Raw genomic sequence first — 16,987 nt, 5'->3', positions numbered from 1 at the left:
ATAGGGGCTGAATCAGGACCCTAGAGCCCCAGCGTTAGCTACCGAGATGTGGGAAAGTCCAAGGGGTCCCCAGGGAATGGACTCAGCTGGTAGCAGACATCTGTGGGCTATGTGGGCTCTTTACTAACCAGAAGTGGAGTATTTCAATATTTTAGCAACCAATACAACTGTGCTGGTGCAGACCACAGGTGGCAGGTCTGGGCTGGCCTCTGGGCCAGAGGATGGATCAAACTTCCTGTTTGGCTGGAAGTAGTGGCTCACACCTGTAATCCCAGCACTTTGGGAGGCCGAGGTGGGTGGATCACTTGAGGTCAGGAGTTTGAGACCAGCCTGGCCTACATGGTGAAACCCCATCCCTACTAAAAAATACAAACATTAGCCAGGCGTGGTGTTGCCCATCTGTAATCCCAGCTACTCGGGAGGCTGAGGCCAGAGAATCTCTTAAACCCGGGAGGTGGAGGTTGCAGTGAGCTGAGATTGCACCACTGCACTCCAGCCTGGGCAACAAAGCGAGACTCCATCTCAAAACAAACAAAACAAAATAAAACTCCCCCTCTTTGGATGAAGGAAGAAGCTGAGATTCAGGACACCCAGCCGACAGGGCGCGGCACCGAGTACTGACTCCCAGAAGCTGGGCTGAGGGCCTTCACACAAAATCAAGAGGTTAGTGTCTCAACCACTCTAAGCAGCAGTCCAAGAGTTCAGAAAGCCAACACTGACTTTCCCAGGAGCTAGGCAGTGTGTTGGACCTGTGACCAGCTTGCTTCTGTGGGAGCTACAGTCCCTCCCCACTCTCCCAGCTTCCATATCAGCCCCTCCACAGCCTGTCCTCACAGCACCTGGAAGCTTTGTAAAACAGCAGATGAATACAGTCCAAGGCAGAAGGATTGCTTGAGGCTAGGAGTTCAAAACCAGCCTGGGCAACGTAGCAAGACCCTGTCTCTAATTCTATTTTTAAAAATAGGCCAGGCATGGTGGCTCACGCCTGTCATGCCAACCCTTTGAGACGCCAAGGCAGGCAGATCACTTGAGCTCAGGATTTCAAGATCAGCCTGGGGTCAGGCACGATGGCTCATACCTGTAAATCCAGCATTTTGGGAGGCCAAGGTGGGCAGATGACCTGAAGTTAAGAGTTCGAGACCAGCCTGGCCAACATGGTGAAACCCCATCTCTACTAAAAACACAAAAATTAGCCAGGTGTGGTGGTGGGCACCTGTAATTCTAGCTACTCGGGAGGCTGAGGCAGAATAATTGCTTGAAGCCAGGAGGCGGAGGTTGCAGTGAGCCAAGATTATACCACTGCACTTCAGCCTGGGTGACAGAACAAGACTCCATCTCAAAAAGTAAAAACATGCTTCTGACTCCAGGGCTATTAAAAAAAAAAAAAAAAAGAAGAAGAGGCCAGGTGCAGTGGCTCACGCCTGTAATCCCAGCACTTTGGAAGGCGGAGGAGGGTGGATCACGAGGTCAGGAGTTCAAGACCAGCCAGGCCAAGATGGTAAAACCCTTTCTCTACTAAAAACACAAAAATCAGCCAGGCATGGTGGCAGGTGCCTTTAATCCCAGCTACTTGGGAGACTGAGGCAGAAGAATACCTTGAACACGGGAAGCAGAGGTTGCAGTGAGCTGAGATTGCACCACTGCACGCCAGCCTGGATGACAAGAGTAAGACTCCATCTCAAAAAAAAAAGAAGAAGAAGAGATGTGAATGGCCAGGAAGCTTGTGAAAAAGTGCTCAGCACCATTAGTCATTAGGGAAATACAAATGAAAACCTCAATGAAATACCACTGCACACCCACTCAAATGACTAAAATTAAAAAGACTGACCCTATTGAGTGTCAGTAGAAATGTGGAGCAGTTGGAAATCTCAGACGCTGCTGAGGAAATGGAAAATAGAGCAGCCACTTTGGAAAATAGTTGGTTGTTTCCTTTAAATATTCCGCAGTAGCTCACACGTGTCATCCCAGTGCCTCGGGGTCTGAGGTGAGAGGATCACCTGAGGCCATGAGTTCAAGATCAGCCTGGGCAACACAGCAAGACATCATATCTACAAAAACTATTTTTTTTTTTTTTTTTTTGAGACAGTGTCTCGTTCTGTCATCCAGGCTGGAGAACAGTGGCATGATCTCAGCTCACTGCAGCCTCTGCCTCCCAGGTTGAAGCGATTCTCGTGCCTCAGCCTCCCAAGTAGCTGGGATCACAGCCATGCCCGGCTAATTTTTTTTTGTATTTTTAGTCGAGACAGGGTTTCACCATATCGGTCAGGCTGGTCTGGAACTCCTGACCTCAGGTAATCCACCAGTCTTGGCCTCCCAAAGTGCTGGGATTTCAGGTGTGAGCCACTGTGCCTGGTTTAATTTTTATATTTTCCTTAGAGATGGGGTTTTACCATATTGATCAAGCTGGTCTCAAACTCCTGACCTCAAGTGATCTGCCCGCCTTGGCCTCCCAAAGTGCTGAGATTATAGACATGAGCCACTATGCCCGGGCCCAATTTTTTTTTTTAAGATGGAGTCTCGCTCTGTTGCCCAGGCTGGAGCGCGGTAGCTCAATCTTGGCTCACTGCACCCTCTATGTCACAGGTTCAAGCGATTCTCCTGCCTCAGCCTCCCGAGAAGCTGGGATTACAGGCATAGGCCACCATGCCAGGCTCATTTTTATATTTTTTAAATAGAGACAGGTTTTCGCCATGTTGGCCAAGCTGGTCTTGAATGCCTGGCCTCAAGCTATCTCCCCTACCTCAGCCTCCTAAAGCCCTGAGATTACAGCCGTGAGCCACCACACCTGGCTCCAAAAATTGTTTCAGATTAGTTAGGTGTGGTGGAGCACACCTGTGGTCCCAGGTACTCAGGAGGCTGAGGCAGGAAGATTGCCTGAACCAAGGGGTTGGAGGTTGCAGTGAGCCATCATGGCACCACTGCACTCCAGCCTGGGTAACAGCTTATCTCAAGAGAAGAAAGAAAAGAAAGAGGAAGGGAGGGAGAGAGAGAGAGAGAAAGAAGGAAAGAAGAAAGAGGAACAGAAGGAAATGAAAGAAAGGAAGGAAGAAAGGTTCCATGAAAACGGATGGATCAGAAGGAGCAGTCTCTAAGGCTGGGCGCAGTGACACATGCCTGTCATCCCAATTCTTTGGGAGGCCAAGGTGGGAGGATCACTTGAGCCTAGGAGTTTGAGACCAGCCTGGGCAACATAGTGAGACTCTGTCTCTACAAAAAATAAAAAGTAGCTGGGTGTGGTGTTGTGGACCTGTAATCCCAGCTACTCAGGAGGATAAGGCAGGAGGATTGCTTGAGCCCAGGAGTTTGAGGCTGCAGTGAGCAGTGATCACACCACTGCACTCCAGCTTTGGAGACAGAGTGAAACAAAACAAACAAACAAAACAAAAATGACCATCTGCTGGGGTATTTATCACCAACTCTCATCAGTCACTTCCTAGCCCCACCCACGGGCAGAGTGAGAACCACCCAGCACCCAGAAACAGCTCCCAGCTCCTTCACCCCTTGGCTGGGGCAGTCCTAGGGTGCGTATATACACTGTCTCCCAGAAATCCCAGCAAGATTAGGCCAGAAAACGCACCTTTCCTTGACTTGCCCATCCTGGCCCGCCTTCCCTACTCCTCACCAAGTCTATTCTGAAACTCCCAAGTAAATGACTTGCATCTGAATCCTCAGTGTTTGGTTCTGGGAGAACCCACACTGAGACAAAGGAAGAATACAATAAGTAGGTACCCACGATATCTCCACATCCCTGCCGCTTCTCCAAGAGCCTGCTGCTTCCATAGCTAGAAAGTAGGATCTAGGCTTGCCCACACCCCACCCTAATTGATTAAGCCAGGGTTTACACCTGACCCAAACATAACAGGTTGTTAGTTGCATACAATAGAAGCCACTGTAACTAGCTTTGAAAGAGAAGGGGGCCAGGTGCGGTGGCTTACACCTGTAATCCCAGCACTTTGGGAGGCCGAGGCAGGCGGATCACCTGAGGTCAGGAGTTCGAGACCAGCCTGGCCAACATAGTGAAACACCGTCTCTACTAAAAATACAAAAATTAACCAGGTGTGGTGGTAGGCACCTGTAATACCAGCTACCCCGGAGGCTGAGGCAGGAGAATCACTTGAACCTGGGAGCTGGAGGTTGCAGTGAGCCAAGGTGGCACCACTGCATTCTAGCCTGGGCAACAGAGCAAGACTCCATCTGAAATAAATAAATAATAAAAGAGAAGGGATTGTGTGATGTGTTCAAGGATATTAGGGAACCCACTGAATCTCTAGGAGGGCCAAGAAATCAGTTCTGGGGCTATACAGATCCTACTCCTGTCTTGGGGAGCAAACACCTCGGCTCCACTGCTGAAGCGACCAGGGACCTTCTGTGAAGACCTCTGTCATTTGCATCAGACACTGGGGAAAGTTTGGCAGTTTCTAAGAAATTTAAACATATACACACCATACAACCCAACACTCCCACTCCTAGGTATTTACCAAAGAGAAGTGAAAGTTAGAATTTATACAAAAACTAGTACAAATAGTGGCTTTGTTCACAATTGCCCCAAACTGGAAACAACCCAGTGTTCTTAAGTGGATGAACGGATAAACAAGCGGTGCTAATCCACATGGTTGGACACTACTCAGCAATGAAAAGGAAGGGACTATTTTTATTTTTATTTTTATTTTAGAGACAGGGTCTTGCTCTTGTTACCCAAGCTGGAGTGCAGTGGTGCAATCATGGCTCACTACAGCCTCAACTTACTGGGCTCAAGCAATCCTCCCACCTCAGCCTCCCAAGTAGCTGGGACTACAGGTGGGCACCACCATGCCCAGCTAATTTTTGTAGTTTTCATAGAAACGGGGTTTCGCCATGTTGCCTAGGCTGGTCTTGAACTCCTTGCCTCAAGTGATCCTCCTGCCTTATCCTCCGAAAGCCCTGGAATTATAGGTATGAGTCATTGCACCTGGCCCCACCAATATTTTTTTCTTCTCTTCTTCTTCTATAGGTGTGAGCCACCATGTCCGGCCTTTTTTTTTTTTTCAGACAGAGTTTCCATCTTCTTGCCCAAGTTGGAGTGCAATGGCGTGATCTCGGCTCACTGCAACCTCCACCTCCCAGGTTCAAGCGATTCTCCTGCCTCAGCCTTCCAAGTAGCTGAGATTACAGGCATGCACCACCAAGCCCAGCTAATTTTGTATTTTTAGTGAAGACGAGGTTTCTCCATGTTGGTCAGACTGGTCTCGAACTCCTGACCTCATGTGATTAGTTCCATATTTTAAAAGGTCATTATGACTTAGAGATATGTACTTCCTACAAATTTGGGAGGTAAAATAATAAGACGTCTGAAATGTGTTAAAAATAATTCAGTAAAGAAGAAGTAGGTTCAGTGGAAAGGAAGTAAGATTAGCCACGCATTGTCAATTATCAAAGCTGGCAATAATCTATGAGAATTCATTACACGGGTCTCTCAACTTTTGTGTGTTTCAGATTTTTTATTAAGAAAAAGATAACCATTAGAAAATGGTCACAGAGCCGGGCGCGGTGGCTCAAGCCTGTAATCCCAGCACTTTGGGAGGCCGAGGCTGGTGGATCACGAGGTTAAGAGATCAAGACCATCCTGGTCAACATGGTGAAACCCCGTCTCTACTAAAAATACAAAAAATTAGCTGGGCATGGTGGTGTGTGTCTGTAATCCCAGTTACGCAGGAGGCTGAGGCAGGAGAATTGCCTGAACTCAGGAGGCCGAGGTTGTGGTGAGCCGAGATCGCGCCATTGCACTCCAGCCTGGGTAACAAGAGCGAAACTCCGTCTCAAAAAAAAAAAAGAAAATGGTCACAGAGTGGGAGAATAAATTTGTAACACATAATACGATGAATCTGAACATATCCTGCAAACATAAGTAGCTCCTTAAAAACAAACAGCAACCCCAGAAGAAAAATTGGCAAACTCTCAAGTAGACTATTTATTTATTTTATTTTATTTTTTGGAGACAGTTTCACTCCGTCACCCAAGCTGGAGTGAAGTGGTGCGATCTTGACTCATTGCAACCTCTGCTTCCCGGATTCAGACGATTCTGCTGCCTCAGCCTCCCAAGTAGCTGGGATCACAGGCATGCGCCACCACCCCCGGCTTATCATCCTATTTGTAAGGCCTTTCAAAGGAAACAACCCACATGCCCATCGCAGGAGAAAGGATAAATACTTTGGGGCATATCACACAATGGACTACTGTGTAACCATGGTAACCATGGGGATACATACCCTCGATCCTCCCACAACGTGAATATATCTCTCAAAGATAATGATGAGTGCAAGAAGAAAGAAGCCACATACAAGAGTATGTACAATATGGTTCCTCCTTACATTGACTTAAAAAATAGTCCAAATTAGGCTACACTGTTTTAGGAAGCATACGTAGGTGGCAAAATTATTATTATTATTGAAGACAGGGTCTGGCTCTGTTGCCTAGGCTAGAGTGCAATGGCACAGTCACTGCAGCCTCAAATTCCCAGGCTCCAGCCTCCCGAGTAGCTGATACTACAGGCGCACACCACCACGCCTGGGTAATTTTAAAAGTTTTTTTGTAGAGATGGGGTTCTCACTATGTTGTCCAGGCTGGTCTTAAACTCCTGGGCTCAAGGGATCCTCTTGTTCAGCCTCCCCAAGTGCTGGAGTTACAGGAGTGAGTCACTTTGCCCTGCCAATAGGTGGCAAAATTATTGTTTATTTTATTTATTTATTTTTTGGGACAGAGTTTGGCTGTCGTTGCCCAGGCTAGAGTGCAATGGCGTGATCTCGGCTCACAGCAACCTCTGTCTCCCAAGTTCAATCAATTCTCCTGCTTCAGCCTCCCTCGTAGCTGTGATTACAGGCATGTGCCACCATGCTCGGCTAATTTTTTGTATTTTTAGTAGAAAAGGAGTTTCTCCATGTTGGTCAGGCTGGTCTTGAACTCCCAATCTCAGGTGATCCACCTGCCTCGGCCTCCCAAAGTGCTGGGATTACAGACGTGAGCCACCACGCCCGGCTGGTGGTAAAATTACTAAGAAAATCAAGGAGTGTTCCATCAGAACCAATATGGTGGTTGCCTTTCAGGGGACAGTAGGCTTTGTGAATAAAAAGGGGCAAAAGAGGAATGTTCTAGAATACATCAATTATATTTACTTATTTATTTTTAAGACAGGGTCTCACTCTGTCACCCAGACTGAAGTGCAATGGCACAATCTCGGCTCACTTCAGCCTCAACCTCCCGGGCTCAAGTGATCCTCCCACCTCAGCCTTCCAAGTAGCTGAGACTGCAGGCACGCGCCACCATGCCCAGCTAATTTTTTTGTATTTTTGGTAGAGACAGGGTTTCATCATGTTGCCCAGGCTGGTCTTGAACTCCTGAGCTCTGGTGATCCTCCCGCCTCTGACCTCTTTCTTCATGTGGAAGTAGATGCCTGGATGTTTTTACTCAATGATTCACTGTGTTGTGCATTTGCCTTCATCTATAGGCATTCTATATGTCACAACAGATAAAGTTTAAAAGATCTAGCCAGGCACGGTGGCTCATGCCTGTGATCCCAGCACTTTGGAGGCTGCGGGAGGGTCACTTGAGCCCAGGAGTTCAAGACCAGCCTGGGCAACACAGCAATACCCTGTCTCTACACAAAAAATTAAAAATTAGCCAGGCATGGTGATGTGCACATGTGATACCAGCTGTATAAGAGTCTGAGGCAGGAGGATTCCTTGAGCCCAAGAGGTTGAGGCTACAGTGAGCCATGATTGTGCAGTGGCACTCCAATCTGGGGAGACCCTGTCTTTAAAATAAAAAAAACCTATACAAAAATTAGCTGGGTGTGGTGGCGCATACCTGTAATCCCAGCTACTCGGGAGGCTAAGGCAGGAGAATTGCTTGAACCTGAGAGGCAGAGGTTGCAGTGAGCCAAGATCATGCCATTGCATTCCAGCCTGGGTAACAGAGCAAGATTCCTCAAAATAATAATAATAATAATAATAATAATGCTTGCTCATTATAAAAAATTTGAAAAATGGAGCAAAATACAAAAAAAAAAGTCACCTACCTCTAAGAGACAGCGCCTATTAATGTTTCATTATATTTCCTGGCTTTTCCCAGGCATATTTTTATATATTCCGACCATCCTGTATATGCAAATTTGCATTCTAACCATACTCTTTGTGCAAATTTGCATCTGGCCCATTTTTGCAAACAATCTTTATTAACTTGGAATGAACAGCTATATTTCTTTCAACTACTCAAATATGACCTGACCTCACTGTTGTACATCACCTTTTTGCCCTGGAAAGTAACCAAAGAGACGATCCTCACAGGGCTTAGGGCAGAATAAATTATTATTTTCTTTTTTTTCACTCTGTTGGCCAGGCTGGAATGCAGTGGCTTACTGCAACCTCCAACTCCCGGGTTCTTCTGCCTCAGTCTCCCCAGTGGCTGGGTTACAGGCATGTGCCACCACGCCTGGCTAATTTTTGTATTTTTAGTAGAGACAGGGTTTTGCCATGTTGCCCAGGCTGGTCTCAAAGCCCAGGACTCAAGTGATCCACCTGCCTCAGCCTCCCAAAGTGCTGGGATTACAGGTGTGAGCCACCACAGCTGGCCAGGGCAGAATAAATTAAACCCTGAAGCTAAGATTTTACTTCTCAGTTCACTTGTATTTAGAAAGAGCTGTGGGGTGAATCTATTTCCCTTTTCTGCTTCCCCCAGCCTGGGAGCCATCCTGGATCCTTCAGGCCTGTGTATTCCCAGGAATAGCAGCACAAAAGTAGAAGCACCCTGGATCTCTGATGCCATGAAGCCTGCACGCCAGTTCTGCATTGTTTATGTTTACTGTATTTGTAGGAGAGAAATAAAGTTCATCCTTGCTTAAGCCATTATTATATTGAGTTCTGTTTCAGGGTTCATATCCTACCATTCCTATATCCTGTCTAACAAACAGTGCTTGTGAAACACGATCCATTTCTCATATTCCTGAATCTCTTTAGAAACACCAGACTTGCCGGCTGCAGTGGCTCATGCCTGTAATCCCAGCACTTTGGGAGGCAGAGGCGGGCGGATCACGAGGTCAGGAGTTCGAGACCAGCCTGACCAACATGGTGAAATCCCATCTCTACTGAAAATACAAAAACTAGCTGGGCGTGGTGGTGTGCGCTTATAATCACGGCTACTCAGGAGGCTTAGGCAGGAGGATCGCTTGAACCCGCGAGGCAGAGGTTGCAGTAAGCAGATATCATGCCACTGCACTCCTGTCTGGGTGACAGAGTGAGAAAAAAAAAACCACTATATTTCTATCCAGAAGGCAGCATACAATTTTTAACTCTATGGGGATGATTTTGTTTGGATGTTATTCTAAGTGCAGTGAGAAGCCATTGGAAGGCTTTATACAGGGAAGAGATATGATGTGATTTATGTTTCTGAAAAGATCCCCCAAGTTGTAGTGTGAGGATTACAAGCAGGGAACAAGACCAGGGAAACCAGTTTGCAAGTGATTGTTAGTCCAAGTGAGAGCAAATGGTGCTTGGACCAGGGTGTTCACAGTGAAGGGATGGTAAATAGGTGGGTTTGGGAGGGTACTGTGTCACAGATACACAGGACAGCTTTAAGACAGGCCTGGTCTGGCTGGGCGTGGTGGCTTACGCCTGTAATCCCAGCACTTTAGGAGGCTGAGGTGGGCGGATTGCAAGGTCAGGAGTTCAAGACCAGCCTGGCCAATATGGTGAAACCCTGTCTCTACTAAAAATACAAAAATTAGCCAGGCATGGTATCACGTGCCTGTAGTCCCAGCTACTCAGGAGGCTGAGGCAGGACAATTGCTTGAACCCCTGAGGTGGAGGTTGCAGTGAGCCGAGATGGCACCACTGCACCCTAGCCTGGGTAACAGAGTAAGATTCCACCTCAGAAAAAAAAAAAATTTTTAAAGACAGGCACGGTCTGCTTGTTAAAATGCAGACTGCTAGGTCTCCCGGAGATTCTGGTTCAGTAGGTCTAGAGCAACAGAGAATTTGCATTTCTGACAAGTTGTCATGTGATGCTGATGCTGCTGGCAGGACTCACATTTTGAAAACCAATGGTCTAGAAAAACACCTTTTTTTTTTTGAGACAAGGGTCTTGTCTCGCCTACGCTGGAGCGCAGTGGTGCAATCACGGCTCACTGTAGCCTCAACCTCCCGGGCTCAAGTGATCATCCTGCTTCACACTTCTGAGTAGCTGGGACTGCAGGGGTGCACCGTCACACCTGGCTAATTTTTGAAAGATTTTTTTGTAGATATGGGGTCTCACTATGTTGCCTAGGCTGGTGTCAAATTCCTGGATTCAAGGGATCCTCCTGCCTCAGGCTCCCAAAGCGCTAGGATTACAGTTGTGAGCCACTACGCCCAGCCACAAGTGAAAGTAATTTAATAAAATATTTCACTTGAATTTAATTATTTTATTAATAATTAATAGATAAGATTTATATTAACATATCAAAAATACCATTATTTTAACATGTTATCAACATTTTATAAATGACTAATGAGCTACTTTACATTCTTTTTTTTCTTTTTACTTCAGACTGAGTCTCTCTGTCACCCAGGCATGAGCCACTGCACCCAGACAAGAAAATAAGTTTTCCTGGGCCGGGTGCAGTGGCTCACGCCTGTAATCCCAGCACTTTGGGAGGCCGAGGCAGGTGGATCACGAAGTCAACAGATCAAGACCATCCTGGTCAACATGGTGAAACCCCATCTCTACTAAAAATACAAAAAATTAGCTGGGCATGGTGGCGCGTGCCTGTAATCCCAGCTACTCAGGAGGCTGAGGCAGGAGAATTGCCTGAACCGAGGAGGCGGAGGTTGCGGTGAGCCGAGATCGCGCCATTGCACTCCAGCCTGGGTAACAAGACTGAAACTCCGTCTCAAAAAATAAATAAATAAGTAAATAAATAAATAAAAGAAAATACGTTTTCCTTTTTTTTTTTGAGACAGTTTTGCTCTTCTTGCCCAGGCTGGAGTGCAGTGGCATGATATCTCAGCTCATTGCAACCTCTGCCTCCTAGGGTTAAGTGATTCTCCTGCCTCAGCCTCCTAAATAGCTGGAATTACAGACACAGGCCACCACGCCCAGCTAATTTGTATTTTCAGTACAGTTGGGGGTTTCACCATGTTGGCCAGGCTGGTCTCGAACTCCTGACCTGAAGCGATCCATCCGCCTTGGTCTCCCAAAGTACCAGGATTACAGGCGTGAGCCACCCCGCTCAGCCTACATTCTTTTTTACATACTAAGTCTTTGAATTCCCTGTGTATATTTTATATTTGCAACACATCTCAATTAGGATCAATTAGGACTGTCTTCAATAGCCACCTGTGTGACTAGAAGCTACCATACTGGACAGCACAGGACAGGCTTGGAATGGTGGCTGCTGCTGCAGGGACAGTGAGTTGAAGGTGGAGACTTGCCTCTTGAATTTAGCAAAAAGGATGAGCTTCAGCAATAAAAAGTTTCATTTTTGTGCGGCAGAAAGAGAGGAATGAAGAGACAGACAGTATATGAACACTTCCTTCCTGAAGTTTGGCTGTGGTTTTAACACCAGTAGAGGGATCTGGCTAACAAAACTCAAAACCAACACCAGATATTATCAGGACACAAAAGACAACCACATATTATGTCCCTTCTAATAGGAGATCTTAACATAATCCCTAAAGTATACTTAACCCCAGATTGAACGTTAATCTGCCCCAGCCTCTAGAGCTACCAGTTTGCAAGACATACAGGGGACAGCAGAACATATTAAAGGACACCAAGAGGGGCAACCAGTCAAATCAGACTGAGAAGAGATTATTCACAGGTGGAGAGTGTCAAAAAAAGAGAACAGGAAAAAATTTAAATTTGTAAAAAAAAAAAAAAATCACACTTTGGGAAGGTTAGGCAGGAGGATCGCTTGAGCTCAAGAGTTTGAGACCAGCCTGTGCCACACAGTGAGACCCTGTCTCTATTTAAAAAAAAAAAAAAGTATAAAAAAATTTTGGCCAGATGCGGTAGCTCATGCCTGTAATCTCAGCACTTTGGAAGGCCGAGCTGGGTGGATCACCCGAGGTCAGGAGTTCGAGACCAGCCTGGCCAACATAGTGAAACCCTGTCTCTACTAAAAATACAAAACTTAGCTAGGCATAGTGGCTCGTGCCTGTAATACCAGCTACTCGGGAGGCTGAGGCAGAAGAATCGCTTGAACCCGGGAGGCAGAGGTTGCGGTGAGCCAAGATCATGCCATTGCACTCCAGGCTGGGTGACAAAAGTGAGATTCCCTCTCAAAAAAAAAAAAAAAAAAAAGTATAAAATTAAAAAAAAAAGAAAATTTAAAAATTAGACTGAGATGAACGAAAGGGAGGAGAAAGTTATAAAATTAAACGACCTAAAGAGGTAACAAACAAATACAATGCAGGCGCCGTGCTTGGATTCTAATTTGAACAAATCAAGAGTTTAAATACATTTCTAAGACAATTAGGGAAATTCGGAGACAGGATGAACGTTAAGACACTACTAAGGAATTGTTAATTTTTTAGGTGTGATAAAAATGTTAGAGTAATATTTTTTAAGAACCTGGTATTTTAGAGATACATAATGGATGAAATCATATGACGTCTGGGATTTGCTTTAAACTAATTTGGGGGGAGGCGGAATAAATAAAACAAGATTGGCCATATGTTGATAATTGTTGAAGCTGGGTGATGGGTACTTAGAGGATCATTATATTATTCTATTTCTGTGTACGACTGAACATTACCATAATACGGCTTTACAAGGGGGAGTGCTGTGAAAAGAAAAAAGGGGAAGTGTGTGTGTGTTTTTCTCGCAAGATCGGAGCGCCTTGAACAGGCTCCAGAGCTGACAAGGCGCCTTATGGCTGCAGGGCACATTCAATCGTCGGTCTCGCTCTTGCTCCCGCAGCTGCCGTCTCTGCAGCTCCGGTGGCTGCAGCGCCTCGTCCTGGACCTGGACTTGGGTCCCCACCCACGCGCTGAGGTCGGAGGAGACTTTGCGGCCGAAGCACCGCCCTTTTCGGGTGCTGCGCCCAGTCCCTTCACCCCACAATCCCCCGCGCCGTTCCGGCGGCGCGCTAGGAATGGGTGTGGCCTCCGCCTCCAGATTGGAGCAAGGTGAGGCAGAGGGTGTTGCTTGGCCTTCTGGGAAATGTAGTTCGCCTGCCAAGCCGGAACCACCGCTCAACCTGCTCACGAAACTATGCACCCAACAATGCGCCGCGCGCGCAGCCGCTGAGCGATGCGTTGCTGCCCCCACGTGGTGGCTGAGCGGTCATACTCCGGTCTAGGAATGGAGCCCGGGGGGGTGGGTAGGGGTGGGGATAAGGGTGGGGATAGGGGCGGGGACGGTGCTGAGGATGATGAGGGTCGCCCTGGGAAACTCTGGGAAGATTTCCTAGAGGGTAAGGCCCCTGGACCTGGGGCAAGAAAGGGTGGTATTAATGAAGAAATTGGAGGTGGGGCCCTCTACGAGGATTGAATGACAGCAGCACCTGTTGGCTGCATATGATAATCGGGCTACTGTTACACCTGGGACTTAGACAGTAAGCAGTTTTCCTGGGCCACGTACCCTCCCTGCGCTTCACGTGTCTTAGCCTATTCAATCCTCCCGGCCACCATTTGAGGTAGTATTATCAGCTCTCCTTTCTAGAAGTGAAGCTGAAACCTGGAAAAGCCAATCACTTGCTCAAAGTCATTCAACGCGTCAATGACAGAGCTGGGATTTGAACCAGGCCATTGGGTTTCCAAGTCTGTGCTCTTTTTTTTTTTTCTCCTCCTCCTCTCCCTGCTCCAAGTCTGTGCTCTTCTTCATGGGAATATCTGATCACCCTATTCAGTTATCCTAAAATTGTAATTAGCACATGAATCAAGTCAAGATAGTCATTAACATGTGAATTTCTTTGAGTCGCTGATTGTCAGCGCTTGTTCCTGCCCAAATTTATGATTTAGTCCTGCTCCAGGACAAAGTTGACAATCAACATAGATTTATAGTTAGCACCTGAATCAGCACAGGTTTCTGTTCACAGGGATCAGATTTCTCGTTAGCACTTGAATCAGCAGTAGTTTGTGTCGAAAGCTGGAGTCTTTAGGTTCCTGATTTGCACCGGGATCTCCACCCAGGGATTATGTTTTTGCCTAAATAGACGTGTTCCTTTATGTCCAAGTGACCTCCTCAAATGTCCCAGCTGGGTTTAGTGGCTCCCGGCTGTAATCCCAACACTTTGGGAGGCTGAGGCGGGAAGATTGCTTGGGTCCAGGAGCTTGAGACCAAGCTGGGCAACATAGTGAGACCCCTTGTCTCCATGAAAAATAAGACAATTAGCCTGGCATGGTGCCATGCTCCTGTAGTCCCAGCTATTTGAGAGGCTGAGGTGGGAGGATCTCTTGAGCACAGGAGTTCGAGGCTGCAGAGAACTAGGATCGTGCCACTGCATAGCAGCCTGGGTGACAGAGCAAGACCCTTTCTCTTAAAGAAAAAAAAAATGGCTGGGCGCAGTGGCTCAGGCCTGTAATCCTAGCACTTTAGGAGGCCAAGGTGGACAGATCACCTGAGGTCAGGAGTTCGAACCCAGTTTGACCAACATGGTGAAACCCCATCTGTACTAAAAATTTTTTTTAAAAACCTAGCCAAGCGTGATGGTGCATGACTGTAATTCCAGCTACTAGAGAGGCTGAATCAGAAGAATCACTTGAACACAGGAGGTGGAGTTTGCAATGAACCGAGATCACGCCATTGCACTCCAGCCTGAGTGACAAGAACAAAACTCCATCTCAAAAAATAAAGAAAAATAAAGAAAAAAAGAAACTTGGCCCAGAAGTGACCTATAAATTTGTCTTTTGCCCATATTCTATTGGAGAAAGTCATGTGGTTACCTGGATGCAAGGGGGCCTGAGAACATATTCCCAAACTGGGCAGCTCCAGCCACAACTATGCAGAGGGAGTAAGGATTTTTTTTTTTTTTTTTTTTTTGAGGTGGGGACCAGGCGCAGTGGCTCAAACCTGTAATCCCAGCACTTTGGGAGGCTGAGGTGGGCAAACCACCTGAGGTCAGGAATTCAAGACCAGCCTTGCCAACACAGCGAAACCCTTTCTTTTCTAAAAATACAAAAACAATTAGCCAGGTGTGGTGGCAGGTGCCTGTAATTCCAGTTAATCAGGAGGCTGAGTTGTGAAAATTGGTTGAACCTGGGAGATGCAGGTTTTCACGAGCTGAGATCGTGCCACTTCACTCCAGCCTGTCTGCAATCAGGATAGCTGGGATTACAGGCACCTGCCACCACACCCAGCTAATTTTGCAGTTTGGGTAGAGATGGAGTTTCACCATGTTGGCCAGGCTGGTCTCGAACTCCTGATCCTCCTGCCCCAGACTCCTGAGGTGCTGGGATTACAGGCGTGAGGCACTACGCTCAGCCAATTTTTAAGGATGCTGATGAACCTTCTCAACTCTGTCACCTCCCATTTGCCAAATAGAAGCAGGTAATTCTGAGCCCCAGGAAATAATGAAGTCACAAGATGAGGAAGTCTGCTGTGTGAATCACCAGATGGAGGACAGCTACCAACCAAGTGACATCTGTGAGCAAGAAATAAAACAATTGTGTGACATCAGTGAAATCCAGGGGCTTCTTTGTCACAGCAGCGGGCATTACACTAATACACTGACCCTCCCTTTCTGGGTCCCTGACATCAGCATAGCTTGAGCGCCACTTATTCTGTAAAATGAGCCTCTAATCCCCAATTGTGTTCATGCTTTCACATAGCAGGTCTCTACAGTGGCCCAAAGTCTATGTTTGCTAAATAAGTTATTGATCTATTTCCCTGCATTCTTTGTACAAGTGTAAACTTTTCCCTATGTTCTTACGGAAGTCTAATTATAGTAGCTTTGCCTCTGCCTCTCTCTAAGTCCTTCTTTTCTAAAAATTTAAACTTTTGTTTTAGATTTGGGGTTACATGTGCAGATTTGTTACATAGGCATATTCTGTGACACTGAGATTCGAGTTATGAATAATCTCAGGTAGTGAACGTAGTACCCAATATAGTACCCAACAGGTAGGTTTTTAGCCCTTGCCCTCTTGCTCTCTCCCCTCTCTAGTAGTCCCCAGTGTCTGCAATTCCCATCCTTTTTTTTTTTTTTTTTTTGAGGCAGAGTCTTGCTCTGTCTCCCAGGCTGAAGTGCAATGGCACGATCTCAGCTCACTGCAAGCTCCACCTCCCATGTTGGGATCCTCCCACCTCAGCCTCTCAAGTAGCTGGGATTACAGGCATGCACTGCCACACCCAGCTAATTTTTGTATTTTTAGTAGAGACCAGGTTTCACCATGTTGGCCAGGCTGGTCTCAAACTCCTGATCACAAGTAGTCCACCTGCCTCAGCCCCCCAAAGTGCTGGGATTACAGGCATGAGCCATTGCACTCAACCTCTGTTGGCTTCTTATATCTCCCTAAACCCATTCCTACAGAAATTTGCTTCTGTAGAGACGGTTTGTTTTGTTTCGTTTTGTTTTTGAGACAATCTCTCACTGTGTTGCCTAGGCTGGAGTGCAGTGGCGAAATCTTGGCTCACTGCAACCTCTGCCTCCTGGATTTAAGTGATTTATTTTCCTGCCTCAGCCTCCCAAGTAGCTGAGATTACAGACGCCAGCCACCATACTCAGCCTGCAATTTTCATCTTTATGTCCATGTGTACCCAGAGTTTAGCTCCCACTTATAAGTGAGAACATGTGGTATTTTTTGAGACAGGGTCTCACTCTGTTGCCCAGGCTGGAGTGCAGTGGCACAATTTCAGTTCACTGCAGCCTCTGCCTCTCAGAGAACATGGATATTTCGTTTCCCATTCCTTCATTAATTCACGCAGGATAATGGCCTCCAGCTGCATCCATGTGGCTGCAAAGGACATGGTTACATTCTTTTTTATGGCTGTGTAGTATTCCATGATGTAGACATACCGCATTTTCTTTATCCAATCCGCC

Source organism: Aotus nancymaae, unplaced genomic scaffold (genome assembly GCF_030222135.1).
Source record: "Aotus nancymaae isolate 86718 unplaced genomic scaffold, 86718_ANA_hifiasm-v0.15.2.pri h1tg000028l, whole genome shotgun sequence".
Taxonomy (NCBI): domain Eukaryota; kingdom Metazoa; phylum Chordata; class Mammalia; order Primates; family Aotidae; genus Aotus; species Aotus nancymaae.
Note: the sequence above shows the minus strand (reverse complement) of the source record.